This window comes from Mauremys reevesii, linkage group 9 (genome assembly GCF_016161935.1).
Source record: "Mauremys reevesii isolate NIE-2019 linkage group 9, ASM1616193v1, whole genome shotgun sequence".
In the NCBI taxonomy this organism is placed as follows: Eukaryota; Metazoa; Chordata; order Testudines; family Geoemydidae; genus Mauremys; species Mauremys reevesii.
Window position 1 is genome coordinate 4,453,790 of NC_052631.1, and position 27,796 is coordinate 4,481,585.

The 27,796-nt window shown below is 48.4% G+C and overlaps 1 protein-coding gene across 1 annotated transcript in view; it reads right to left on the bottom strand.

Moving 5' to 3' along the window:
* The window catches only part of LOC120371563 (LIM domain containing preferred translocation partner in lipoma), a 493,573-nt gene extending 479,967 nt beyond the window's left edge, over window positions 1-13,606 (bottom strand). Inside the window, exon 1 of the mRNA XM_039487445.1 lies at window positions 13,592-13,606. The gene's annotated coding sequence lies outside the window, so the exon portion shown is untranslated. The remainder of the gene's footprint in view (window positions 1-13,591) is intronic.
* Window positions 13,607-27,796: the final 14,190 nt, after the last annotated feature.

Genomic DNA, 27,796 nt, shown 5'->3' on the forward strand with positions numbered 1-27,796 from the left:
GGGTTTCCCAGCCAGACTACATCTCCCCTGATGCACTGCAGCCATGCGAATGCCATGATGCAGGGCCCCCCTTCTCCAAGAGGGGGGCATGTGGTTCATCAGAGGAGATGTAGTCTGACCAGGGAGTTTGGCCCATAGAGGAAAATGAGGAATCCATGAAGCATTTCCAAATGGATTATTTCTTTCAGCCTAAGGTTTTCAATTTTCAAATTTCTGCCAGAAAGAAATCAAAATTTTCCACAAGGAAAAAAAGAACCTGGTTTTTGACTAGCTCTGTACAGTAGTATTTGTAAAGGATAATTCCTCAACCTGAGCTAATTCACACTGAATATGCCATACCCATTTTGCAGATAAACAGCTAGCTGCCTGTGTTTATTTAACAACTTCCCTGACTAGTTTGAATAGCTGTTCAGGTTCATGGCAGATTCACAAAGTAGATGGGCAGAGGCTGTATACGCAGGTGTCTGACAGGCAAATATACAATCAAAGACGTGCTGATTTTGGTCTGGTTTTGCATTGCTCAGTGTAAATAATACGGCCCAACCTGCAACTTGTGAAAAGGACAACTAAAAATAAAAGAACCTCACCTCTTTGGGTATGTTGGTCCTGCAGCCTCCCAGCCCAGCGAGACAGACTCGTACTCACGGGGCTTGAACTGGTGCAGTAAACACAGCAGTGTGGATGTTGTGCACCGGCAGAGGCTTGGGGGAGCCGCTGGACTTTGGACCCCCTACCCTGGGTGTGAGTTCAGGTGGCTAGCCCAAGATTTTGCCAGTGCAGCACTGTCCATGGTGCTATTTTTAGCATACCATCTCAAGCCCTGCTAGCTGTCTGCCCAGGCTGGGAAGTAGACACACTTCAGTATAGACACTGCAGTGTAGACACACACTATTTCTGGTCGAGTTTTTCCTTGTCTGCTTGATGCTTTAAAATGGCTACAGAGTAACTCACCCCTTGGGTTGTGTGAGGAACTCCGTTAATCTGCACTGATTCCATTGAGGTTATCTTCATAGAGACCCACCTACTTACCTATCAGAGAGAGGACACATTAGAGTCATCTAACATTAGGGATGGAAAAATGGCTAGTAAGCCATCCAATCCGGCTCCACCCGCGAATGCTGATCTGTATCCTACAGTCTATTCTCCAGTGCAGTGTTAGTTGAACAGAGATATGGGAAAGTAAGAACACACATTTCCATACGTTGGTCTGACACTGGTCCGTCCAGTCCGGTGACCTTCTCTGACAGTGGCCAGGAGCAGATGCCCCAGAGGAAGGTGTCAAACCTCCATAAATGGATGCTTACGCAGTAATAGGCCAAGGGGGATAGGGAATATTTCTTTCTAACCTCAGTCAGGTGGTTTTCCTGTATCCTGAAGCACAAAGGTTTATATCCTTTACATGTTTTCCTCTTGTAACTATGGAAATTTGTTCAACTGATTAATAGCTTTTAATTCTGCACTAAGCCCTTTGACTCAGTATCTTGTGGCAGTGAGTTCCCCAAGTAGCTGCATGTTGTATTAAAAACTAGTATTGCTTCTTCCCAGTTTTAAAGGGGCTTCTACCTTTTCCTCTGGGAGACTATTCCACAGTTTAATAGACACCCTCCACACTTTTAAAAAAAAGAGAAGTACTGAACTTAAGAGATCTGCTTGGTGAAAAACAAATATAGATAGAGGAATTGGCCTTATAAAACTCCTTGCACAAAAAGTTATTTCTAAGCTGTCCCAGTATTGTTTAAGAGACGCATACAGACAATGCATCTCTTAATATTATAGCTCGTAAGCATGGAGTGTTATCCAACTGGAAAGCAAAATGTATCATCCTGTACTTGCTCCAACAGGGGCATGACTGTAAAAAGGGATAGCAAGGCGGCCAGTGCGAGGTAAGCAGAGGGAACAACAGAGAGAGAAGAGACAGGCCCAGAAGGGGCAGAGTAAAGGGGAATATGGGACCAGAAAAAACCCAGCACTATAGCTACATGCGTGATTAAGAAGAGGCAAAAATACAGTTTTGCTCCATAACAGACTCCACGCAACCCCACCCTTCAGAAACCGAAGACATTCACTCCCCACTGGATGTCCCAAGGGGAGCACAAGCGACAGGGTACTTGGAAAAGCAGCCAGCCTGCATGAGGGAGGGGCCGGGACTCACGGCAGAGTCTGGGCAGTACCCATGAGCTGATGCAGGGCCAAAGGGCCACTCTGCCAGAGACCCTCCTCACAGCCAGGGGCTAGGGCACAGAAGGAAATGGCGGCCCGGCCAGACTACATTCACGGCCCATGCCAGCGAGGAGGGGAGAAGTGGAATGGAAAGCTACAACAGCATCTGAGGGCAGCCGGGACTTGGCTCCAGGAGCCACCTCCTTTTAAGGAAGTGCAGTTTGCAACTAGCTAAGGAAGCCAGGAGTCAGCCTAGCAGCAAGAGCTGCCTGTTGAATCTAGCTCCTCGCCCTTGTATGGAGTTTGCACAGATGGGAATGTTTTTGCAGCCTTCTTGCCGTTTTCGTTTAAGCAAAAAGATAAGAGGGGAAAAAAACATTTGAAAGTGAAATGAGGGTGTTGATTGCTCTTCCAGGTCTTGAATGGGGAAAAACGTCAACAGCAATAATGTTTGGCGCCCATGCAGTGCCTCAACACCATGGGAAGATTCAAACATTAAGGTCCAATTTAAAAAAAAAAAAGAGTAGGCAAAGGTGTGCATTGCAACTGCATGCCTAATCTGCGTGCCTAATTATTATGTGCAAACGCCCAGCTTGGGTGCACATTCATGGTGACGGTGCAGGCAAAATAGGCTTACTGCATTTCTGAAAAATCAGGACTATTTTATTAAGCCATTCAACCTCCTGCAGTGAGGTAGGCTTAAGTATTATTAATTATTGCCATTTTACAGATGAGGAAACTGAGGCATAGAGCAGTGAAGTGATTGGTTCAAGGTGTCACAGTGAGTCAGAGGCAGGAATAGAATCCAGGTCTCCTGACTCCCGTGACCACTAGATGATGCTCCCCCCCACCCCCATAAATCCACAAAGGAAAACAGGACTGCCTAGACCAGTGCCATTAAAGCTAAACAGAGCTGAATCTTCAGGCAAAACCCAAATCTAATTTTATTTTAAAATGTTAGAAAAAACTCTGGTTCACTATTTCCTCCTTTCTTATTTTAAAAAAAAAAAGTCCCTCTCTCCCAATCCTACCCCTGCACTCACAGGAGCAGAAGTAGAGTCAGCCAAGCACTGTCGCTCCTGCAATATTTCTGCTGCCCCTGATCTTGCAGGGCAGCTGCCTGTTGCCATATGCTTCCCAGCCCAGATCCAGAGATGCACAAGTTCTCTCTGAGCCTTGTCTGTTTTGCTAATCAGGGCCTCCCAGCCTTCTGAGGATTGGCGTGCAAGACAAAGACAGGGCCATCTTAAGATGAGAGAGGAGGCCTGACCCCAAGCCCCAATATCCAAGCACCCCCAAACTCTGGGTCCAAACCTCTTCCTTCACTGAATACCAGCACGCACCCCCAGCTCACCCCTTGATCCTCCCAGCTCACCCCTTGACCTACGTACTTCCTTCCATCCCAGGCAGCCTTTGGCCTTGCTTTCGAGGTCGCTCAGCATAGAAGGTGGGGGGCTAGGGCTAGAGGAGATTCAGCCCCCCCATCCATCTCTGTCATGTCATTTTCTGAGCTACACCATACCCAGCTCGGCAGGCGCAGCCCCGCGTGTGGCGGTACTGAGGCCTGAAAGACGGCAGGGCGTCGCAGAGTGAAGGCCCTGCCTGAACATGGCTGCCCCTGTCACATGATGCCGTGGCAGACTCAGTGTTACCGCCTTTGAAATGCAAAACACCTGGTACCTGCCCCCACCCACAAGGCAAACCTGCACAACCCCAACTCCCAGGCAAGTCCGCAACCACCCCTCCGCCCATCATCAGCCACTCACTGTCTAGAGAGACAACACAGGTAAGCCTTGCGACTCACACGCCTCTTCGCTCTGGCGTGACTCAGTCCCACACAGACACACACACACGGTGTGCTGGGGAGCAGACAGCTGCTGTATTTTCAACAGGTTTGATCTGTTATTGCTTTAAACTGCAGAAGTGGGAACATGGCAGCATCTTTCGCTGCTTACACAAACTTTTAACAGGAGCTATCCCAGCGTATTGTGATCATGCAAATCTTTAGACCCATTTAAAAAACAAACAACGCCCCCCCGGCAGCAGATTAAGTTATTTTTCTGGCAACTGGCAAATCCATAAAAACCCCAGCCAGGTGGTGACCCTAGCCACGGACTCCTTCGAACCTGTGAGGGGTGAGAGCCAATGCCCAGAGTGGGGAGGCCCAGCCCCAAGAGTCCCCGCTGTGGTGTGGGCTCATTTCCCACCCCCAACCCTGGGGTTCTCCCCTCAGCACCAGGCTGGGATAGAGACTGCACAGGGACCCCCCGCCCAAGACTGTGAGCAGGCTCCTCCCACACGGGGCTGGGGACCTGCCCAGCCTGTGCACCTAGAGAGCCTTCTCTACAGAGCGGGGTCCTTGGTTGTCCGCCAGCCTGACAGAGAGCCACCCCGTCTCTCCCACAGCGATCAGAGCCCTCCCAGCTCAGACACCCCCCCGGGTGGGTGTCAGGGCAGCTCCCCTGTCTCAAGGAGCCCACTAGGATTGCTAACGCTCCAGGATTGGTCTGGAGTCTCCAGGGATTAAAGATTAACCTTTAATTAAAGGTTATGTCATGTGATGAAATCTCCAGGAACGTGTCCAACCAAAATTGGCAACCCCAAGCTGCCCAGGCAGCGGCACCTCACCCCTGAGTTTTGCTCCCAAAGGCAATGGCTGTGTGTACTGGGGCAGACACCTCCTTTAGCCAGTTCAGTTTTTCCTGCTTCTTCCCTGCCTCAGACCCAGGGGTTTGGACGGGCTTGGATGCAGGTGGCTAGTCCCTACCACGATGTCCCCATGGCTATTTTAGAGTTTCACCGAGCCCCACTACAAGAATATTTTCACCTACCGCCTATGCCACTCAGGCCATACCACCCACTCCCCCCACCCCCTTGGCCACGCGACAAACTTTGCCTATCTCCATCCCTTGGAACCGGAGTCCCAACTGTACTGCCATAATCCACCCTGCAAATAATCAGTAGATGTAAATGCAGCCATTGCGCCTGCTGGGGTGGATTTCCCTGGGGGTAGGCAACCCCCTCGGGCTGATCGATCCATCAGCCAGAGCACTCACCTTGGAGGGGACTTGGGACACCATACCCAGCTAGGAGCCAAAGCACAGAGCCTCCACCATCCCACGCCACCCCATTCATATTGGTTTCAGTCCAGTCTTCAGTGACCTGTGGCCCCTATCTTTTAGGGAACCTAATCTCCAGTCCACTATGGCTGAGTGTTATCAAAAAGCACCCAGAGCTGAATGAGCGAAGACATCAGGAAACCATCTCAGCTCCCTGAACTTGTCCTCGTGGGGAAAAAAATAGTCCACTTTTCAAACCCTGCTGCTGTCTCCAAACAGGAGATAAAAAACAACCCCCCGTCTTAGTCTAGAAGATCTATCTCACCGATTACAGTGAGTGGTTACCCTGTAGAAGTATTCCTGCGTATTTGCAGCAAGATCATGGAAGAGCACCTGTTCCTGTGTTATCTTGTGCTCCCCTGACTGTCTGTTGTATCCACTTACTCATACGAGTCTGAAAGTTAGATTGTAAACTTCTGAGGGGAAGGACTGTGTCTGTTATATTTGTGCAGTGCCTTGCACAATGGGGCGGGCATCTCCAAGTGCAACTGCAATCCAAATACATTACTATGATCTCTGAATGTCATTGCCCAGGAGAAAAGTCTTGCTTTATGTTTTGGTTGCACCTGTGAGCTCCAAACAGCACTCGGGACCCATAATAGCACACACAATACAAATGGATAGGAAAATAAGGCTCTGACAAATTGGTTGCAGACTTGGTCAGTTTTGAGGCTCTATCGTTCAATTTTTAACTGCTCAATAGATCAGGCATAAATACAGCAAATTGTAAAGCACTTGCTCCGTAAGACAGAATTTGACAGGCAGAATAACCTACCAGTTACTGATCATTAGTCCAGGTCTATGAAATATCAAGATCGAGAAATCCACCCCTAACTTTGGGCCAAATCTTGGGGTTCCTAAGGCCCATTTGTATTCAGACCTTTCTCAAACAAGATTCTTTGCAAAGTCAATGCACCAAATCCAGAGACCCTCCACTCACTTTCTATTCAGGGAATTTGACATTGAAGTACATCCGATCCCCTGATGTCCTGCCCCTTCTGAAGTCGTTTACACTAGAGCCGGTCAAATATATTTATTTAAAACTTTGATGAAAGTTGGCCTTTGTGTCACCAATGTTTGGTTCACCAATGGAAATGATCACTATAAATGTCCAATTTGGATGACATTTTCCAGGTTTTTTCAAAAAACAAAAAAACCCACAATATTTGGTGGCAGAAAACCAAGAGTTTTTGAAGAAAAATGTCACTGAAAATGAGAATTTTTTTTCAAAAAAAATTGGTGGAAACAAAAATTGCTTCCTGATTGATTCTAATTTATACCAGTGCAAAAAAGAGTGAAAAATGCTACAAGCACCTCCCTTCCACAACTCGCACTGGTGTAAGTGACTAATACAAGGAGCAGGATGACAATCACACCCAGTAAGAGTCTTTATAAGTCAGAATCACAACATTGGCCATTGCACAGCACAAAGTTCCGTAGAGTTTACACAGAAGATATTGTAGTTCATCGAGTGAGGTGGCACACACTTAATAAATAACATCTAGGAATGGGGAAATGAGGTAACTGAAATACAACTCTCATAAGGCAACATGGCCTTTTCAAATAAAAATATTTCAGCATTCAGACAAAATATTTTGATTTTGGAGTGTTTGGGTTATGTGAGGACAATTAGGAGGTGTTCTGTGGAAAGCAGAAACTTTGCACAAAACGTGTTGAGTTGAAAGCACATTTTTCCACACAGAAAACCAGTTTTCACAGAACATTTTGGACCAGCCCTTGTCTGATTCCATTTCCTACTGGGCAAGGGTCCATTTCACAAAGCCATCACCTGCCACATGAACCATTTGGCCGCCTCGCTGGCGGACTCAGCAGGAGACCAAGAGTCAAACAGGTCATGGAGACTGAACTGGCCTTTATCTGCCCCCCTTAAGATGGTGATTCCAGGAGGCGGAGGCACATGAGTGGGGCAGTTTGGGGAAAGCCTGCTCTGCGGAGAGTTGGCTTCACTGTCCAGAACCATCATCCATACATCTTTCACCAGCATGCAAATTCACCTAGGAGCAGACAAGGAAAGAGAAAACAGCAGGCATATGGTCCCACACTGCAGGTGCTTCTCCTGCAATTGAGTCTTGTCTCAGGGCTGCACATATTAGCGACTTTTAATTTCCTCTGGCCCCAGGCATCCTGGAAAATATCACACAGATAACACAGCTTCAACTCCTGAGCTGGCAGACAGTGACGGGTATCTCACCAGGCCCCATTGAGTACAGTAAGTTCCGCGCAATCACATTAAGCCACCACACTAGCGTGGGGAGTCATTTTAATAACATAGAACATGCTTTTCTCTGCAATGTCCCAGCGAGGGGAGGAAACTCCTGCCCAAATAAATTTTTAATCCAAATTGAATTTTTTAATTGGATTGCAGCTCTAGAGCATATTCCGATCTTGATCTCAGATCAGTTCAAAACATGAGCGGTCAGGGAAGCCGGGTGGCTCTGGAGGTTGGTAATGGATTACCGGAGACTTTGACGCCTCAAGTCGCAGGTTCTCCATTTGACCTGGGTGGTAGTAAATGGAAGTCGATACCGGCCAGGGGCCGATGTGACGCGACACAAAACAAGCGCCCGTATCTCAGAAAAAGCACAACTGGAAACAATCACCCCCTTCAACGGCAGGCTTGGAAACAGAACTATGCCCACACCCCTAAGATGACACCTCTGAGGACAACTTTAAAATACCAGGACTTTTAGTCATTGTGGACCTCTGCCTGATTAGAAACCCAAACTAGAGTCCTCCCCTATCTCCCCCTCATCCCCTGAATGATCCAATGCCCCATTTGGTTTGCTCACTATTAAAAACATGCTCCCCCACCCTTTCCAAACAAACCCTCTCTGCCGGAGGACAAGTTGGCTTAGTTTGTGTCCTTGAATGAGTCAAAGAATGTTCCTTTCTTGTTACACCACTTGCCTTAGCAGCCCAGCAAAGGCCTGGGTTTCAAGCATGGCTCGGTGCCGGATGCGACATGTGTCTCGCCACATACAGTTCATGGAATACACATAAGCCGCAGACTATGCTCCAGAAAATTGCTCCCTCCTATTCCCCACAGACAAACGTACAGGGCTTAACTCCGGGAGATGGATGGTGAGAAATGAAATTACATTTCAACAGAATGACTGAGGGACGTTCTGTAATTTGCCCACTGAAACACAGGACCAAAGCCTCAGCTGGTGTGTGCGGAGTTCAGGGGCATGGCACCCTTTACACGCCAACGGAGGATGGGGCTCGGAAGGCTGTTTCCTGTGCTGTATGATTGAGAACATTAACGTGGAGAATTTAACTTGATAAACGATGACTCCACCATGGAGGTAGAGTCAGAGTTTAAGGCCAGAGAGGACCACCAGATCTAGTCTGGCCTCCTGTATATCAGTCACTAAACCCCTCCCAGTCACCCACACACCAAGCCCAACAACCAAAGTTAGACCAAAATATTACAGCCCTCAGAAGACTACCCTATGGCATGCCACAGGGAGAGAACAAGCGGGAACGAGGCCCACCAATGCCTAAGGGCTTTGCAAGGGCAGGGAATTAATTGAGATGCACCTAGATGATTCCTGGAGGGGCTGTCAAGCTGATATATAGACCCAGGGAGCATTTCCAGTGTTGCCAAGGTTCCCTCTGGAATATCTATTAAAACATCACCATCCCGAGTCCAGCAAGACGTACTTTGTTGCTGGACACCAATAACTGACTAGCCTCGACTTCCATCTGCTGATTCGTAAACTGCACATGAAGCATAGAGGTGAGCTCTCAGAAATGTACATTCTTATTTGGATTTAGGTCTCAGTGAGACAGAATCAGAACGTTGGCTGAATGTGGAATCCGGATATTCTTTCCCATGTGAAGCAAAGGCCTTGCCAGACCTCACACCTTCTACCACGAATTCTCATCTTTCCCTTCCTTCGTCTCAGAGCTCAATGTAATCACCAGCAGAGCTCTTCAAACCGTTGGTCTCAAATAAGAGTCATTATAAATGGAGCCCTGCTCTTTTTGTTGGTTAATTGTTAGAAAATCAGGACACATTTTCAATCTTATATTTGTTACCCCAAATATTCTCAGTTTCCAATAACTTTCAGGTTGTAGGTTGTTCGCAAACAGTTTGCCTCGACTAGTAGTTATTCGTGCTATGCAATTCATCTACAGAATAATATCATGTTGTAGTCTCTCTGCTGCCTATTGGACAAATGATTTTTTTTAAAAACAGAACAGCAGCAACAGAGATCATCAAATTTCAGGTATGAATTTTCAAATGACCCATCAAGCTAAAATTTCTGAAACTTTTAGAATTTGCAAATATCAGCAGTTGCCTGAAGGCCTGCAAATAACTATCTGTCTACTTCAGGTACTTATCTGGCCTGCGTCACTGTAATATCTGAGCATCTCACAATTGGTAATGTATTTATCCTCAGCATTCCTTGAGGCAGGGAAATGCTGCTACCTACTCACATTACACAGATGGGGAATTGAGGCAAAGAGAGATTAAGTGACTTGCCCAAGGTCAAACAGAGCAGGGAACTGAACATGGGTTTCCAGAGTCCCAGGCTAGCACTCTAACCACTAGGCCATCCTTCCTCTCTAATCACAATAAGCCAAGTTTGGTGCACTCCTGAAAATATTTGTAAACACTTTAGACTGAGATTTTCAAAGGGTTCTAAGAGAATGAGATGCCCAATTCCCCTTGAAAGTCCTTGAAAATTAGGAGTTAAGGGCCAGATTTTTAAAGCAATGTTAATGCCTAACTTCCATTGATTGAAATGGGAGTTAGGCACCAAAATGCTTTTAAAAATCCATCCCTGGGTACTTAACCTTTTAGCCCCCTTTGAAAATCCCGGTCCTCACTGTTTGGCCAGCTCTAATCATCAAGTTGCAATGCCACCTGGCTGCATTGCCTCTCAATGTAACAACCTCCTGCCAAACTCAGAAGTGAGAAGCAGCTAGCAGGACCCAGGATCAGCTGGAGATCATCAGGACAATACAACAGATTCTAGCACAAGGGGGATAACCTAGGACCTGATCCAAACCCATTGAAGTTGACTTCAGCCAGGTCCTAAATGCAGAGCACTAACCCCTAGTCTCTTGGGCTGGGCCATGATGGCTTTTCTCATTTATTTTTGAGTGACAAACCCTGAATGGAGTTTGCACAGCTGGAATGTGAATGAAGTTTCTGCAGAAAAGCCACCCACCCCCTCCCCACTACCACCGGCAGCAGAGAGACGAAAGTCGCTAGAATTTGATCGCACTTATTATTAAATCTTATCTTTAACCATCTCTCTGGCTATTGATTTCTAGCCAACTATTAACTAGAAATGACCTTAGTGACTTGAAAATAACTGGGGAAGTCAGTAAACAGAGGGGAACCCAGCGGCATATGAAGAGCAAAGGTGTTTACTGAGCTCCCTCTCATTGCAATAAACTGGAGTTCGGTAGTTTTCCATTCCAATGCCTAAGCCAATGGACCAGCGAGGTGGGGGGATGTGCCAGCTACTGGCTATCAGAGGAAGAGTTCAGGTTTTAGAAACAGGTACATCTTGCACTAAGCCTGAAAGGCTCAAGGCAAAAACCAAAGGGGAAGAGAAACATTTGGGGAGCTTGACTCCACCAGCTCTTCCCCCGGGTCTGCATTAAACGGGCATCACATTATACGCAGGCCGACTTGATTCCACTAGGACACGTCAGTTCATTGTGTATCGGAGTCACACACAGCAAATCCGATTGGGAAAGGAAACCCCTCTAGAATTAGGAAAGCCAGCGTTTATGAGCCTAGTGTCTCTCTTTTCAAACACGGTTTCCAGGATCGCGGGGGGAATACTCTATAGCCAGGGAATGATGGGGCAGAGAGAGGGTGTTACTGGCCCAAGGTCACACCTGGAGGTCTGTGGCAGAGCAAGGAACTGAACCCAGATCTCTGAGTCCCAGGCCAGCAAGAGGATCTTTAGCAGTTCTGGGGCTTGCAGCTGGAGGGGAAACTCCCCTAGAGGAGGTATCAGAGGGCAGGGCTTCTCCCCAGCTTCCAGAGCCTCACCCAGTCTCCTCTGAGAAGTTTTATTCTCTTGGCCCAAGCAAGTCAAGCAACAGAAAACACTCTTCACTCACTCTTTTTTTCCTCAGGCTTTGGGGACGGCACTCCCCTCCTGATAGCTTCCCAGGTCTAGTCAGCTCTGCTACCGCCCTGAGCCCCTGGCCCCTTGCTTCAGGGACTCACCATAGGACTTAGCTGCCCTTCCCCAGACACAGCCTGTCCCAATCACTCCCTTCTACCCCCTAATTTCCTGCCTTCTGGCAGCCCTTTATAGGCCCCTTTAACTGCTGCACTGGGCTCACCTGCTCTGACACGGGGAGCTAGGCCCAGTTTGACTTGGTCTGTCTGCCTAGAATTGCAGAGGCAGCAGCAATGAAAAATAACTGGGTAGAGAGGAGGATGCTAGGAAAGCTTTCCTGGATCTCAGCATGTAAGGCTTAGGTCCAGTCGCCCATCCAGACATCCCAGGATCTCTTTTCCTTCTTGCTGTTAAGAGTGGAATTACCCCTCCCAAAGGGACAGACGCGCAGTTCTTGGAGGGGAAAGTGTGTAGCTTTAATGGCTGGGCTGTTTTTTTCCCCCTCCAGGAAAAAAGATGAAATCCTCCATTTACAATGGACAAATTACAAGCACTAGAAAGCACCCCAGGAATGTGGAGAGAGCAGCTCTATCACACACAACTATCTGGTGAGGGAAAACGTATTGATTAGCCTTGTAAACGCAGTTGCCAAATCAATAGCAATTTCTGGAAATGCCTGGTATTTCCTTGGTGCAGCTCGTACAACGAGGATAACAATAAGTACTTCAGGAGTGCGTCTCCTGACACCCTTGCTCTGAGCCCCTTACAACCAGCGTACATAGCAAGCTACAACAGCTCCACAAGCCGTGACTAATTAGCTACGCATTTAAAACACCCAAATGGAAACCTCAGTCACAGCAGCACCACCTACACAAGGGACCAGATCCCAAAGACTGTTATTCAGGCAAGCGTCCATTGACTTAACTGGAGAGTATTATCTGAATAAGGGCTCAGGACCTGGCCCGTCTGGCTCTAATATTTTAAAGATAATTGCTTCGAGGAATAGGCTGTAATATGAGATGATTCAGACAGGGGTGGGGATGGGTCTTCTAGCTTTGGGGAGTGGAGAATGAAATTGACCTTTGAGCAACTGTAACAAAGAGAAACTAATAATAGCCTTGGGCTGGATCAGACACGCTCTGCCAATACACTTCTGTCTGCCACGCCCTCACGCTTCCAATGATGGGCTGGTAGCTAGAGCTCTGTGAATGCATCTTGAGCCTGACCCTCAGCCAGCCCTGCTCTGCCCATGCACCACCCATCCTGAGCCCGCAGCATCTCTCCACCAGCTACTTCTATGCTGGCGGCGTACAGAGCTCTGACAATGCACCTCTTCGCCTGACCTGTGGCAGGTGCAGAGCTTCTCCTGAGCAGACTGATGCTCCTGCCTGTAGTTTTCCATTAAGATTTCTCCAATCTATTCTGCTCCCATCATCATGGGATCTGATCCTTTGAACAGCCATTGGATTTGCAGCCCCAGAGATCCAATGCCAGAGAGAAGAGAATATTGATTAGACAGAAATGGAAGCTTTCCCATTAGCTACAGCACAGACCTCTGTATCTCAAATTGCCAGGCTAATGAATGCACTTCCAATCTGGCCTACCACCACTCAGTCGCTCTAGCCCAGGGGCTCTCTCACACCCTTTCTTTATAGCTAGATGGGAATCTTATGCTGTAACAAAGCCTCAGCATGGAAGAAGTTGAGAACCACCAGCTGTAGCCCATTCAAGGCTTGGCTGCCCTGCGCAGACCACCCACGGGGACAATTGGTCCCACCAGCCCCGGTGCTCATGTGGCATAGATACACGTATCGCTAAAGTCTCTTCAGTGAGGTGACCTGCGCTGCAGTGACTACAGTAACGCAGATTTCACTCCCCTCTGCTGTGGCACTGGGACGCCATTAACCAGTCGGAGTCTCTAGCACATGATCTGGAATGGCCAGTGTCACAGAGGCAGTCTGGCCAGTGAGCTGCTCACGTTATCTGCAGATGTAGGCAGTGCGGGGGGAAAGACCCCCGTAGAGAACCCTCATGGAGACAGCCTTTGGCTGCTGTGGGATTTGTAGTGCATTGATTTGACCACATTTAGCTGGGCTGGTGCATCCATAACCCTTATCACTGGGAATAGCCTAGAAGCAACCAGCAGCCACTTCACATTCTTAATTGAGCCCAGTGGATTGCCACCCTCTTACTTACACGGAGCCAGACTGCCTTGTGACGATGGCTCAGGACACAGATTGTGAAGAGCAGGAGCCACTCTGCTACAACAAGCCAGCTGAAGCTGTGGCTTCCCTAAGGGCTGGGGGTTGCCTTTCTCCGCCCTTTTATGGAGACTGACAGGAGGCGGAGCCAGAGGGAAGATTCCATTGGTGTTCCACCCCTCCTAGAGGTGGGGCAATTCAAATGGCCTGTACCAGTTTCTAAATGAGGGGAGGGGAGAGGAAAGTTTACCAAGGGCTGCCCTGGCCAGCAGGTGTTTCTCTGGTCCCAGGAGCTGAAATTTACCCACAGGAAAATCATAGAAGATTAGAGTTGGAAGAGACCTCAGGAACAGGACCAACACCAACTATGTGGAACTTAAGTGCTCTGGGTGTATCTGTTAACACGTCATCTTGCTTGTTGAATCAGGAAAGCGTCCCTCACTTAAGAGCTGCTTGCTTCCTTTGCTGCTAGCCTGAATCATCACCACAGCTCCCAAACGGCCTTTCCAAGTGGCCAATGGCATCAGGCTGCTAAGCCCAGATCCCCAAAGCCTCCTAACTTACAATGAAAGCAGTGGAAGTTAAAAACCCAAGTGCCTCAGTGACCTGGATTGTATTAGAGGCAGTGCCTTGAGACGAATGGCCTCTCTAGCCTCTTAACGCTCAGTCCAACTATCCGTGGAATCTATGGGAATGTATGGATGGGTCTCATTGCCGCTAACTTCTTCTGCTGCCTCAGCTGGGGATGGACTGAGACCACTGCATGGATTTCACTTGTGACTTGGGCTGAACATACAACTGGTCTCCTCCCATTCAATATCCTCCATACAGCAGGGGGTGGCCCTTTGCCATATTACACCAATGCCATTGTTAGCCCTTGGCTTTTTTCCTTGGTTTCCCCTGTTATGCCTACAGATGCTCCCTCCCCTTTGGTTCTGGGAGGGGATGTGGCCTAGTTGGTAGCACATGGGGCTGGGTATTATTGTTCCTGGATTCTGTTCCCAGCTCTGCCACCTGGGCAAGTCACTTCCTCTGTGCCTCAGTTTCCCCATCTGTAAAATGGGGATGGTTTGGACGCTTAATGAATGTTGGTTGAACACGCTGAGGTCCCAGGCTTAGCGTTGCTATGTACTGTATGTGCAAACTAATCTCTGAAAGTAATCAAGGGAATGTGGGCGGAGGAGGGACTGGGGAGGAAGAGTATAAAACTAAGGGCATTACAAGGATCACCTCCTAGCTTGATGTAGACCCAGATTTGCCTACGTCCCGTGGAATCCGGGCATTGCTCCACTCATTTCTTGTTGTAAATAGTTGACATGAGAAATGCTGACTCATAAGTCTGGGGTTACAGGAAAGAAAACTTTGTTTCTTGGTTAAGAAACGAATCCCACAGCCTTGGTGGCTTCCTCCCCTGCAAGCTTCTGTTGGATCCTTCCCTTGCAAGCCCTCTGCCACATAGCGTGCCTGGTGGTTCCTCTGACCTTTGCAGCCTGGTGACTGACGAGCAGGTGGGGGTGACATTTCTACAGTGGTTTATTCCTGTCTGTCATTCAGGGGAACCCAAACCTTGCCTGTCTGGGAGCCTCCCAATCACACACTCTTGAATAGAGCAGAGCTGGATGCAGCCATCCTCAGTGCCAACCCACAGGCGTGCCCCTGAAGAGACTACAGGTCCTAGCATGTAACTCATCTCCCGGATCCAAACTGCCTTTACTCATCGCTCGGCTCAAGAGGGAGCACTGCATGCTGGGACTTGAACTGTCTGCAAGCCAGGGCTCAGTGGCTATAAAAGGCAGGGGGAGCAATAGGCTGCATTTATCTGAGGGGAGGTCACATGTTGGTCCCCCTCTTATTATTATTATCATGCTCTGGTAGCTCCATGAGGCACCAACCTTGATCAGTGCCTCACTGTGCTAGGTGCTGTACAGAGACACAGATTGAGAGATGGGCCCTACCCCGAATTGCTGACAGTCTAAATAGACAAGGCAGACCCAAGATGGGAGAAAGGACGTATTATTATCCTGTTTTGCAGGTTGGGGACTGAGATCCAGAAAGACTAAGGGCTAGATCCCCTAACTGCCACTTCCAGCGCCGAAATCCAAACTTTAGATCCTCCAGCCCCCTGGTCAGTGGCTGCTTAACCCTCTTGCAATGAAATTTCTGCTGCTGGGCATGTGCAAAACCACCTTAGTCCTGGTGCCTCATGGCTAAACTAGCCCCTCCTCCACGCCTATCTCAGTGTCTGGGCCTGATCAGGCCCTGCACACAACACAGCTGGAGGGGCTAACACACTCAGCTGGGATGCGGGTTCAAGTCCCTGCACAACAGGCAGGATGGAAATTTGAACCCAGGTCTGCCCTGTCCTCAATGAGTGCTCTAACCTCTGGGCTATAGGGTGGAAAGGGGAGCGTGGGGCGGGCAGACGGGGCCTCCTCCAGTCAGTGTCAGACAGGCCTGACCTCCTAACAGAGCCTATCTGCCTTGAAGGGATGGGGTGTAGGCAACACCCCCTCTCCTTGGCATCTCCCATTGGCTTGGTTGGGTGGCTCCCGGCTCAATGTGAATACCATTCTCAGGCACCTGTCTGCCCCTGCCTTGTATAAGGAGCCCAGGCTCCTAACTTGGGCCTGTACTTAACTTGTAAGCTGCAGGATTCCTAAAAATTAGGCATTGTAACCCCAAGTCTAAGTCTCTTCTGTGGATCTAACTCCAAGTGATTTGCCCAAAGTCAGCCAGGAAGTCATGGCAGAGCAGGGACACCTCTGAGTCAGTGTGTACCCCCTCTGCCCCCCCCAACCCCACCCTTCGTGATATCATCCCCTATGGAGATTGCTTCATTTCATCTGTGAGGCACCACTTGTTGCTGGGCTTTGGTGAATTTATATATAACTTTTTACCAGACTCATCTGCCCCCTTTGTGTTTCATCTCCTGTCTTTCAAGCCAGCTCTATTCTCCACCTGCTTTACAGAAGGGAGGAACCAGGGGAACGCGATCCCAGAGCAAGTGGTATTAACCACTCCACCCCCTGGAGAAAATTTAGCCCCCATCACACATTTTGGAGCTCTTTCTTGAAGGCGTTAAGGATACTGTCAATTTAATGATGAATTATGTTTATTATGGTCATGCCTAGGGACCTGCCAAGAATGAGGCTCCATTGGCTTGGGCACTGTTCGAGCAGTAGATAATCCCCTGCCACAAAGAGCTTACAATGTAAACAACAAGCCACAAGTGCAATATTTAGCCAAACAAAGTGTGCGAGCCACATCAGAGCTTGTCTTGGTCAATGGGGGACTGGGCTGGGGAATGAGATTCTGTATAAATCTGACCACCTTTAGGGTATGCTGCAAGACCCTCTTCTTAGAGCAAGCTGTCTCATCATAACCAGAACGAGCTGGAGGAGACCAGGCAGAGAAGAGAAGAAAAGAACACGCAGTGTGGAAGTATAGTCCATGAAAAGCCTTCACCCCCATGGAATTGACTGGCATAGGTGCTTAGTTGCTATGGTGCTGGGTGCTAGAGAAATCCCTCCGATAGACAGGCGGATGGGTAGATTAGAAAGTGGAGTTTCACTGGTTTAAATTTGGTAGGTCATATCTGAGCAAGTGGGTATGAAGGAGTGTGTGTAAAGTGTTTCCCTTCACCCACCAAGGAACATTCCTCTGCTTAAAGATTAACCAGCAATAGAACAGCGGGGGATGCTCCTGCGCCGAGCTCCATGGGTTACACAGCAAAGGGTGGATCTGTGAGCACAGTCCAAACCAACAGAAGTTGCCTATGGAGCTTTCCTTCACATGCTCTGTGCTACCTCAGCAGGTGTGACGTTCCCCTCTGGTGTTGTCTGGCCCGGTGATCTGCTAGGTCATTCCAATCCTTGACTCTGGGAGCCAGCCTGACCCTGGTCTGCTGTGAGAACCCCCACCCCTGGGCTGTTCACGCACAGCCTCTGGCCTGTAAGCTGCTCCCAGCTACTTGCAAGCGAATGATACTAGCCAATATCTCCGGTCCCAGACACAACCCTTGGAACCTCCATCTTGCAGTGTCCAGTTATGCCCACTGGACACTGCAAGCTTATATGAGTTCGTCAATTTAACAAAGAAATGGATATGTACCAGGCTTGTTATCCCAAGGGGAGCCTCTAAGATGCTTCAAACCAAATGCACTGCTGCAGGCAGCATAAACAAATGTATTAACTACAAAGATAGATTTTAAGTGATTATAAGTCAAAGCATAACAAGTCGGAGTAGTTACCAAAAGAAAAGAAAATATAAACACACAGTCTAACCTCTCAACCCTATTAGACTGGGCAGCAACTAGATGAAGCAGTTTTTCTCACCCCACTGGATATTTCAGTACTTAATATACAGGCTTGTTCCTTAAACCTGGGCCAATCTCCTGTGCTGGAGTCTTGTCTTCTTCTCAGTGTCTTGGTTGCTTGCAGCGTAGGTGGGGGCAGGAGAAGGGCCCAGTGTGTGTCTGCTCTGTCTGTTTTATATCCTCAGTCCATGTGCTTGGGGAGCACAAATCCAGGCATGTCTGGGGGCGTTGCTGAGTCTCCAGGCAAGGTTGAGCAATTCCCCTGGTGTGGCCTCATGCAGGCGAGTCATTGCATTGGAGCTCCCTTGCTGGACAATCGTTGTTGCTGGGTTGATTGACACCCCGCCTGGGCGTGGGTTACTTTCCTTGCTGTTGCCTCTGTGGGGGCTGATATCTGGCTGATTCCCCAATTTACAGCATGTTTAGTGACCATCATACTACACAATTCTCATAACTTCATGTGCATTAACGATACACATATATGGATAGAAACATGAGTTTCAGCAGATCATAACCTTTCCCCTGATACCTTACAAGGCAAGTTTTATATGTGAGATCACAATTATATGAAAATGAAGAATATGGGGGTTACAGGACGCTCCCCCAAGGTATAGAATGTCACAGCAGGGGACCAGCGTCTCACAGGGCCCCATGCAAATGCTGACCCAGGGGCTCACACTGTCACAACCAACCCATGTCTCACATGGGCCTCCTGGCAGCTCCCAGGAAGGAGGCACGTTGTGCCCTGTCCTGGCTGTGCCATGTCCTCATCCGGGTGTGCGACCTCAGTGCAGTTCTCCAGAGCAGGGCTGGATGGAGATGGGAGGGGACGGAACAATCCAGCGACCACGTCTCCTCTGTGGTGGGAGGTCATTTGCCAGCTCTGACTAAACAGCTCTTGAAATGATTTGCCTGGAGCCGGCACACGATTTATGACTGTGGGAAGTGAGACTGAAAGAGGGACAGGGGATTGCGCCAACCAAGGAGTTTCATTTCCTTTTAGCCAGGCATCCCTGCCAGCTGAAAAGCATGGCAGAGCCGCGGGACGAACCACGAGCCCTGGCTCCGTATAGTGTCCGCGAGGCTTTCTCTATCCGGCGCAGCACGGCTGCTGTCATGTCTCAAGCTTGCCAAGTCTCCTAGTTCACAGCAAACTGGCCACAGGAATATTCAGGAGTGAATTCAAAATGGCCACCGAGACTCAGCAAGGCGAGGGACACGGAGCCCACTCTATGGCACCAGCACTCTCTGAGGCCACAGCTCATGTATTTCACCACACTCACCCCTGGGGCAGCACCATTCCGAAACCCTGTCCACTGAGCCTATGAATCACTTGTAGCTACATCCCCTCCCTATTGAAGCTGTGGTGGGAAAAGTCAATGACCTCTTCTCTTCCGTGAGCCCGTCACACCCATGTGCTAACGAGGGGGCCTAACCATAAAACTCAGGCCCAATTCTGAGCACCATAACATTTGAGCTTGCTCAAATCCATGGCCACCTGGCACCATTATAATGCTCCAAACTTTGCTGTGACCGTAGTTGCTAGAACCCAGCTCCTTCAGCTCCAGAGCCCATAGCTCTCGCTGCTATGCGAACAAATGGACAAGCTTTGCCTGTTGGTGGTAACCGATGGCGGACGGTTGAGCCGTTCTGAGTCCATCCAGTGGAATGTAGCGATTGAATTTTCCTCATCATCCTATTGTTAACATTTTGATTTCATATTCTTCATTTGGAAACACCCTCCTCAGTTTATTACAGGATAAATTGCACACTTTACCTTCCAGATCTTTTTAAAAAATGAGCTGAGCTTGACCAAATGGGAAAATCTTGGTGGAATAATCAAGTCCAAACTAAGAACACCTTTGGAATGATTTATCCTCTTCCATTGTTAATTTTTACAGCAAGCGAGAACATTTCGTACGCTTGACTGGTCTGGGTATCCTTATTAAATGAATGTTTCCAAAACACAAAGCGGATCCAATGTTAAAATATTGCCAGGACAAATGTGCTTTAGAAAAACACAAACCTTCCCCCCCCCCCCCCACAATTCCTCTCCCAAAGCGCAGTATGATAGAAGGATAGCTGAGGAATGATGGTGGTTGGATGCATGAGCAGCCCTGTCTCAAGTTTAAACTGAGAATATTTCAGAAGGAGCGTGTGTGTGAAGCCTTTTTGCTTGAAAAACTTGTGGTTAGTGGCCTTTTGCCCTTGTGCTGCTGCTGCTGCTGCTGCTGCTGTGTAATGAGATTGAATGTCAGATAGGGGAGTTCAAAGCAAAGTGGCCACTAGCACATTCCCACTGACTAAATCTGCACACACATTTCCTAGGGAACACGGGGGGAATTGAAACCAGTGTAGGAAGATCACAGTCTTTCAGCCGACTGTGCTGCATTCAGCATTATCTCAGCTTGTCATGCACTGTTGTTGTTTTTTTAAATTAGATGCATCTGGATAACAGCAGGCACGCAGGTTGTAAATCATTGCTTGGGATGGAAGAAAATTCTGTGGCTAAACAAGCCAAGGCCCCTGGGACTCAGAATGTTGGGTCGTGTCCCCAACCCTGCCACTGACTCTGGGACTGCTCATTGTCTGCCTATAAACTGGGGGGGCCGGGGAGGGGGAATGCCACCTCCCCATCTCACAGGGCTGCTGTGATACTTGAGGGATCGTGCTTGCAAAGTGCTCAGACATCTTCTAGAGCACGTGACTGCATAAGCTCTACAGCATTTCTGTTATGATGACAGAGGCCTAACTGCATCCTCCTAAGGCTGATCAGCACCGCTGCTCTACACGGGCTGTGGGTTCCAGGACAGCAGGAGAATTCCCCCATTCGCCTTTGTTACAGTATCATGAATCCAACTGCTCAACATGCCAACGCGTGTCTGGCTCCTGCATGGACTAGGCACATCCAAGCAGAAAACGGCTGCAGGGCTGCCAGCCTTTCCAGATGCACCCCGCGAGGATGCAACAGCTACCTTGCAGGGTACAGCAAGACACACCTGCTTATGCCACTGTAGAATTCAGGTGCACCCCAGTTAACATGCAACTACTGTGCCGTTGAACTTTCCAGGCTGAGCCAAGCAGCATTCACCTGCTGGGCTAGTGAACGTTATGGGTGTACCCAGGTAGAAGGCATCTGCAGTGCTAGGCATCATTCCAGCTGTTTCTAGGGAGACATGGCAAACAGCCCTTGTTCTTGGTGTGTTGAGCTGTCATACTGGGGATCACTCCAGGCATAGCCAGGGATGAGTGTTCCTACGGTAGCCCAGGAGAACGCACCTATTGTGCTTCCAGCAAATAGTCCAGAATCATGCTAAGGTACTGAAAGTGCCTCCTGATCCCACAGGAATTGCAATGCCTGGCAGCGGAGCTGCGCGTCGGATCAGCTGTGAAAGGGCTTTACCATATCTTTGGGGTGGGCAAACAAGAAGGGAATTTCCCTGTGGTCAGTATTTATCATTTGTGGCCTACAGAGACTCACTTAACATTGCTTAATAGTGCTTAACATTGTTTCACTTAAGGTAGCATTTTTCAGGAACATAACTACAGCATTAAGTGAGGAGTTACTGTTCTTCTATTCACCTTAATGGCAACAACCACGGAAGTCAGCCCCAGCCACACAAACCCACCCCAAACAGCTGCCCTGTGTTAACAAGTGCTTGGCTCTCTGGGATGCTGTTATATAATGAGGGTGCCGTGCGTGTGCGTTTTGGTGTGTTCTTCCTCTAGGAAAACATCAGCCTGGAGAAATGACAACAAGGCCTATTGTATCCCAGATGCATGACACCCAGGCAGTGAAAATGCTGTCTCATTAATCTGGGTGTACGCAGTGCCATATTGCAGGGGACTCAGGGAAATGACAGTGTATTGCTTAATTGCGGCTGACTAATACAACTTTATCTGCATTTCCGGCCATTGGCATTGCTCATTGCCACATAGCAACATTGGGAAATCCCTTGAGTGTAGGGCAGCTGGGAGCCTTCCCCAGCATCCCCAGGGGAAAGGCCTATAAAAGCCCCCTCCAGGGAGAAGGACTGGGGGCAGCAAGGATCAGGGAGGAGCAAACAGGCCAGCTCTGTCTCCAAACTTTGGGGCATCAGATTCCACTGAGACTTCCTCCATCCCTCACCCAGCAGCTCCAGCTCTAAGAGGCTGTGTTTGCAGGATCAGAGCAGTACAGAATGAGCGAGGATGGGGAGGAAGAGAAGCTAGCTGAGTTCCCACTAGACCAAAACTTTGGGACAACAGCCTCCCGAAAGATGTCCCCTTTCCACCAGAGGCACATGGAACAGAAGATCCCAGCATCTTTAGGGAGGTGACCTTTCAGCGGGCCCTCCCCAGGCTTGGGAAAGCTGCAGGCAGCCCAGCAAAAATGGCTGAGGAGCCTTTGCAAACGCCAGGGCTCTGGTGTTCTTTGCATTCGAGTCATGAGAGCCCGTCCTGAGCAATCCCATGACTCCTTTATTCAGACATGACCTCAGACAGCAGCCAGGGCTTGCTCCCCGCTGCAGTGAGCAATTCTCCCCTCTGTCCGGAGACCGGCCTTCCAAGATGGAGAACGATGACTTTTGATCACTGCACCCTCACTTCACACTGGGACGCAACACAGAGGCTGAGAGATGTCGTCAGGACCGGAGCCGGCCAGAGTTCTTCATCTGAAAAGTTTTTTCGTGAAAAATTGCTTGTTATGAGAAAAAAAGTGCCCCGTGGTGAGCGAGGTAGCCTGAGAGAACCCAGTTCAATTCCTGCCTCTGCTGCAGATCCCCTCTGTAATGTTGGGCAAGTCATATAGGGCCAAATTTTTAGAGGTACGGTATTTAGGTGTCTAGCTCCCAGTGGCAATGGGAGTTGGGCAACTAAATACTTTTAATGATCTGACCCTTAGGGTACGTCCGCGATAAAAGACCTGCAGCACAGCTGCGGCTGGCCTGGGTCAGCTGACTCGGCATCACAGAGCTGAGGCTGTGGGGTTATAAAATTGCACTGTGGATGTTTCAGACTCAGGCTGGGCTCTGAGACTCAGTGCTGGAGGTTTTTTAATCACAGAGTCAATGCACCCCCAATCTCTTTGTGCCTCAGTTTCCCATCTTTACGATGGGATGATAACACTGCCCTGCCTCACAGTAGTGTTATAAGAACATAACATAAGAGCGGCCATACTGGGTCAGACCAAAGGTCCATCCAGCCCAGTATCCTGTCTGCCGACAGTGGCCAATGCCAGGTGACCCAGACGGAGTGAACCTAACAGGCAATGATCAAGTGATTTTTCTCCTGCCATCCATCTCCACCCTCTGACAAACAGAGGTTGTGATATTATGAGCTCTCCAGACACTACGGGGATGGGGCCGAGATAAGTATCTTAGATTAATGATGTCAGAAGCGACACATTCAGAGGGAATTTCCATTTCTGACAACATTCTTTTGGGTTTTCATCAAAAAACTGATAAATGTTGTCCACAGCCTGAAAAATTTCCCTTTTCAGTGACAAGTTTGGAAGACTAGCTTTGGCAAAAGCTCTGGGATTTGCACCATCCCTTTTATGGGAACCAAAAAACCCGATTTTTGCTGCTCAGCTCCAATCAGAAGCCACGTAGGCTTTCATTTTCTGCAGGAGCTGATGCCAGAGGGGAAGGTGTGGGGAACAAGATGATGAGTACCTGATTGATAGGTCAGAAAGTAGCTGAGGGTATTTTAAGAAAAGTTAAGAGGCTGCTGTCAGGATCCCAGCAAGAGCAGTCAGGGCCAAGGGGAAAACCGGAGGCTAGGAGTAAGCCAAGGAGTTCATTAGCAGTTCCAGGCCAGGGTCAATGCCAAGGATTAGAGTCCAAGTCAGGTTCAGGGGGCAAAGTCCCAATCAAGCCAAGAATTCAAGAGCAGGAAGAGTCATGGCAGTTACAGAAGATCTGCACTGATGACTGGACACTTCCTGGAAGGCCCCTGGGGTTTATATAGGGCAGGGAGCCAATCAGGAGCCATGGGGCTGCTGCCTGTCAAACCCTCAAGGTGGAACTTCCTATGGTCTGTCCCCCACAGTGGGTCATGGAAAGTGGAGTGCAGACAGGTTGCAACTGCTGCTGGGTGTCAGCCTGGAGATGCCAACTACATGGTAGTTCTACCGGCCTGGGTTTTAGACCTGTGGGACCTTGCAGTCCTATCTCTGACCCTTTGTCCCAACCTCCTCTCACGTTTTCTCCTCTTCCTTTTTCCCTGCATTGGTGTTTATATTCGCTCCCTGCTTCCTGTCATTCCCCCTCGCTCCACAAACAAACCAGTATCACTTACAAGCCGGGTGCCAATCAGCACCTTGACCATTGCTGTGTTTTCTCCACCCATCATCTGGTTCCATATCTTTCAAATTCTAAGCTCTTGGGAGCAGGGACTGTGTCACCTTCTCTGCCCCAATTCTAATCAGGGCCTTTGACGTAATACAAATGATTTCTAATAATAACAACAGCAACAACAAGCCAGTCAATTACTTTGTTGAATTGGCTTGACTGTGTTCTGGAAACATTTCTGTTCAGTGGGACAAGGAAAGAGAGGTCTGTCCTAGGGCAGTCGCCCTGTTTTGGTTTGAATGCAGTGCTCCAGAAGGGAAGATGACTCACTGAGCTAAATCATTAGGGTGTGATGATCTTATCTAATGAGGAAACATTTGATGATGCCTTAAGAGTCTACAGAGAGCAGAGATGTGGCCACAGAGGAAATAAAACTTTGAAAGCTTTTGACATAAACAATGCTCAAGAAATGGCATCTGAACCCTTTTTATGAAGAGAGACGAGTGACTTCAATGTCTAGTTTATTCTCTATATAGGTATATATTCAAACAATCATCTCCTTCAAAATTCAGGACAAAGGAGCCCTCCTCTGAATAACAGATGTAATCTCTTTTGTGTTTCTGAGGTTTTGTGTGTTTGGTTAAAAAGTCAAACTGCGGAAGAGGTTTATTTACGGGGAAACTTGTCAGGCTGATTTAGACCCAAAATCTAGGTTGGGTTAGAACAAGTGTTTTTCCAGAATCTAAGATCAACAGAAACATTTCCACTGTTGTTCTGCCTTTTTTTAAAATGATCCAGTTAAGAGAGCTGGCTTGTTTGGATTCCCCCGCAGCATCTTGCAGTTCAGACCCCTCAGCTTTATGCTAGTGCATCAGAACCAGAGAGCAACGCTGACTACAGGCATGCATCCCATTCCCTTTTTCCAGGGTGAGTGAAATATACAAGTTATTGCATGACATTATTTCTCTCCAGTATTAATGATCTAGTTACCTGTAAGGTAGGTAAAGAGAGTTTTTTTTTCTTAAAAGGCCCAATCCAAGGGCCTTGAAGTCAATGGGAGATGAAAGCTTCTGGCACATTAGGAATCCACAGCTGTGGGAGGACTGTCTGTTTTTCAGTAGATCGCAGATGAGAATTTGGTCCCGGATCTTTCTTAGTTGTCTTTAAAGCTCCTTGAAGCCTTCTGAGTAACTTCTACTTACATAAATACAACAGAAACAACAACAGTAATAAACTTCTATCTAGCACCCCTTCAAATAATTACAATTATTAGCCTCCCCTCCCCCCAGCAAAATTCAGAGTGTGGCCAAATTGGATCTTCTCTGATACACAAAATTGCACTATTTCATTTAAACAGGTTTAGTTATATGGTGCAATATCCCATGTGGACAGCTTGAGAGTGGCTTATTGTGACTACTTTAAACCTATTCTTCATCAGCTGAAGCCTCACTGAAACGAGAGGGTAAACACGGCCTTTTGCAAGCTGTTCAACTAAATGGGTTTCAAACCAGTGCGATGGGCTCATGTGGACAAATGTAAGTTAAAACATTGCAATTCTGCATCTGATAAACCCGTAGACTCTCTTTAAACAGGAAAACTGAAATGTGAAAACCCTTTGCTCAGCTGAAGGCCACGCTGCTCTGTGAATGGGAGGCAGCTGCATCTTTGATGCAAATGTCTATAGAAATATCAGGAAGCCCATGTGCAGGGTGTATGGGAATCCAGACATTACTACAACAACAGAACCTTTTTTTCCCCTTTCTCTCTAGCTGAATGCATCGCTGGGCGTGTATGCTGAGCCTAGGCAGACTTACGACTGCAGCTGTGTGCATGTGCATTCCTTCTCGCGCTCATAAACACACACTGCAGCAGAAGTCTGAGAGAGGGCAACTGGCACATCTGAGAATGGAAATTGCAATAGAAACACAGCAGATCTTTCAGACTCAGAACCTGCTCCGGGGGACCCCTACGTAAATCAGGAGCGACTCCAGGAGAGAGACCTCAGAATGACCCAGGTGTGATTAAGATCAGAATCCGAATCTTACTGAGCACTCCTGGACAGTCACTGGCCCAATAATACACAGAGGTGTTTTTACACGTCTTGGGCCAGAGTGTTTTACTCTTTATTTACAAATTCTTCCCTCTACTTCACACATGTATTATTGTTAATATTTATAAAGAGACGCAGAAGGTCATATGGGCAGCATTCCTGAGGAGGACGCTGCTAAGAAATTGAGATGAAATCTCAGCACAAAATTCAGAGCGTGCATCCTGGGGCATGAGGAAGGAGCAGTGTGTGTCTTGGGAGGCAGCGTGGTTCAGAGCCACCACTCTGAGGGCTTGTCTTCATTGCAAAGTTCATTCTAGTGATAACTCAAGTATTGCCCCAGCTCCAGTCCCGGCCACACAGTGAGACTCTGAACTTGAGTGTTGCGGTGCTTTTATGCCGAGCCGGCGGGGCCGTGAGTGATAAGACTAAAGCACGGGTGAGCACAACTCGTCAGCTGCTAAAATGACCACTCTGTTGTATGGACATGGACTAGTCCTCCAGGGCCTTCCCAAAATTCCCCCACGTGCCTGGGAAGGATGGACAAGTTCTCCCACAATTCACCGGGAAAGAATTCATAGCCCAGCTCTGCTTATTGCAGCGCTAAGACCCGTGGGATGTGCCCCCAGACATGCAAGCCAGGATGACTCTCGAGGAGCAGGTGTAGCAGACATGCAGCGCCCCCTTGCTCCCGAGTGCCCAGACCCAAGGAGCCGGTTACACATGCAGGGCTGATAAACAGGGGTGCAGTGGGTAGGAGCAGGGTGGTGAGTTCACCTCTGTACGCGGCGTTGGTGAGACCGACACTGGAATACTGTGTCCAAGTCTGGTGTCCACCTTTTGAACAGGAAGTTGAAAAAGTGTCAAGGGTGCAGAAAAGAGCCACAAAAATGATTCCGAGGCTGGAGAAAATGCCTGACAGTGAGAGGGTGTAAGTCCCGTCTTGGTGAGAAAACACCAGGTACCACAGGAGAAGAAAGGTGAACAAGAGGAAGATGAAGCCTGACATAACTGTTTAACAATGAAGGTGATGAACCACTGGAGAAAATCACCAAGGGAAGTGGTGGATTCTCCATCTCTTCAGGTCTTCAAATCCAGCCAGGCTGCCTTTCTGGGGCAGATGCTTTAGTCCAGCATATATTATTGGGTTCAGTGGAGAGATAACTGGGTGAAAATTAATGGCCTGCATTGTCTCGGAGGTCAGACTGGGTGATCTAACCATCTCTTCTGGCCATAAAGTCTATGAGTTATTAATCTAGAGGACACACCTAGGCCATCTGAATCCATGACTTCAAAGACCACCCTTCTTTCCCATAAAGCCACAGGCTATCATGCTGACCAATACTGTCTCATTGTTTTCCCGTCAGTTTGTCTGTATCCATGTGTTATTGTATTGTATACTTAGATTGTAAACTCTTTGGGGCAGGGACCACAAGCAGTGCCATTTACTCCACTGGTCTTAAAACACATGGCTAATCATGGGATACAAAGGACTCACCTAGGAAGAGAGCATGAGTAATTTAGGAGTATCGGTCTCAATGAAAATCAGTGAGGTTAAACCCT